Source organism: Sprattus sprattus (assembly GCF_963457725.1).
Source record: "Sprattus sprattus genome assembly, chromosome: 8".
In the NCBI taxonomy this organism is placed as follows: Eukaryota; Metazoa; Chordata; class Actinopteri; order Clupeiformes; family Clupeidae; genus Sprattus; species Sprattus sprattus.
The window spans coordinates 9,248,227-9,250,726 of NC_137927.1; positions in this window are offsets into that span (position 1 = coordinate 9,248,227).

The window sequence follows — 2,500 nt, forward strand, 5'->3', positions numbered from 1 at the left end:
TGAATGCCTTTTTGTAGGGATGTGTGAAAAGAGTTCGAGTGAAAAGTGAACGGTGTGTGTTTTTGTGAGTGGGTCTATTTGTGTCTTTGTGTTTGTACAATGCTGTGCGTACACTGGGTTTGGTTTTGTAAAATTCCTACTGTTACTCACCCCTTTGGAAATGTAAGAGTGGCTTGTTTGGGTAAAGCAGTAATGACAGCTAGCACAGATACTAGAAAGACACAGACACTTAGGCAATCCCTCCTGTGTTTGTGTGTGTTTGCCTGGTTGTGAGAACATTAAAATTATGTGGAAGTGCACATGGCCAAAATGTGTGTGAGTGTGTCCATATGAGTTCAGCAAACAGTGATTGTGTGCCTGACATGTGTTTTTGTGCACGTGTGTGTGATGTCGAGATTATGATGTGATACTCTGTTATGCTCCTCTGGATCCGAAGTCCGCTCTATTCCTGTCTGGAATTCTGTGTTCCTCAGGATTCACAGAAATCCCTGTTGGACGCACAGCCCGGCAAAATCCAGGAAAAGCTTCCCTCCCCGGCCTTACGCTGCTCGGCTGCATTTCCAAACTCCAACACAATCAATAGAGGCTGTTGATCTAAGAGGGTGGCACCGGTCGGCCGGACTGCGGAAAGCTCTTTTCTCCTGATGCTAGTTCCTGTGATCCTGTCTCATTCTCACACTGCTGTTTGCCTTCTGGACTCCAGGGCCACACAGGTTCATATTTAGGCACTTCCTCGCTAGCAAAACGTAGCCACGTGCCTGCAGCGTTTACACTGCATTTACACATGTGTCAAGTACTGTACTCAAGGGGTATGAAGTACAGATACTCTCAGCTGTAGTATTTGTTCCCTCAGAACATAACGTGTAATTCACAAGTTCATGTTTATAGTGAACGGGACCTTGTATGCTCAGGTACAATATTTCCCTAGGTAACTAGTCAGGGATGCCTGAAGTGCCTCTTTGGTATGCTGAGAGTGACAAGGTGGAAGATCTCGAAGGAAGAGCAGCCTCTGATGAGTTCACGCGTCCCTATGACTAGGTCTGTAAATGCTGTCGTCATGTGCGCTCAGGTAACTGGCCAGGGTCCTGTCACACCGCACCTGGCAGCGATTCACTAAGGTGTCCATCACACATGGTGTATGGCATCCCCTGAACATCACACATGGTGTATGGCATCCCCTGAACATCACACATGGTGTATGGCATGACCTGAACATCACACATGGTGTAGGGCATGACCCGAAGCTTGGATGAATGTGTAGCGCCCCCTAGTACAGCTGACTACGCCACCCCTTTAGCTAACTGATATGATAAGTGTCAGAGCAAGGGGAACTCCACAATAAGTGTACAGACACAGGTACGTTTAGAAAAGTACAAAAGTATATTCTTTATTTAATATATTGAAGGAGGTTGTACAGGCTGGTCAATAAGTTCATAACGGTCGGTCAAGCTAAAGAGAGAATGGAAGCTACGGTCTCAATACCAAACGTGAATAAAGTGCACACAACCCTTAGGGCAACACACTGCAAACTTCAAGTTCTGGTGAACCACTGAGATAAGTTAAGAACTACACAGCAATGCAATATGCACTATAGTCATTCAGTGAAGTTTATAGACTACGGAGACCTGCTTCCCTACAGTGTGTTATAGCTTGACCAACACAGGGCCTGACTATGGGGAAAACAATGAACAAAAAACAAATAGAAAGAAAACCCCTCTAACCTGGGACTCATAACACGTTCACCACGACATACAAACAGTCCACAGGCTAGAGGGAAAATCAAAGCCAAGTCACTCGGAATAGCACTCACACACATACAAACAAACAAACAAACAAACAAACAATCTCAAAAGAACAGCAGCTAGCACACCGTGAAGCTGCGTTGTCTAAAAACAAACAAACAAACACAGTTAAATGTTCACATTCCATAATACACATATTTCATTATGCTTTAATAAATAAACACGATACATTGCACATATCTCTTTATGATCTAATCAATAAACATATGATACATTGCACATATCCCCTGTAGTTAAAACATAGGGTGCCGTAAGGACACAAGTGTTGATGTGCAAACAAAACCCTTGGTGTGGTTCCACAAACCTGTGCACTACTAGTGCCGTCTGACTAGTTCACTGCTGACTAAAACGTCGCTTCGGACCACGAGTCACAGCCACTTCTGCGTTGGCTCCCGAACTAACCAAAGAGAGACCCACTTAATAGGTTGGCACATATAGATAGAGAGGCTACAGGATAAGCGTATAAAGACGTACTTTCAAACGAGCCACAGCTCCCACAACGCTGCCTCGCACAAACACAGGGCTAGCAGCATGGACGAGTTACCTGGCTAAGGACCCCAGGTATCTGGATATATGCCCGTCTAAATCACTGCCCCTTCCCAGCCCCTAATGATGACGTACCCAATGTATGAGAGTAAGACAGTGAAGAGAAACGTCAAAACAGAGAGTGCCCTCAAGCAACTAGTTCCACAGGCTAC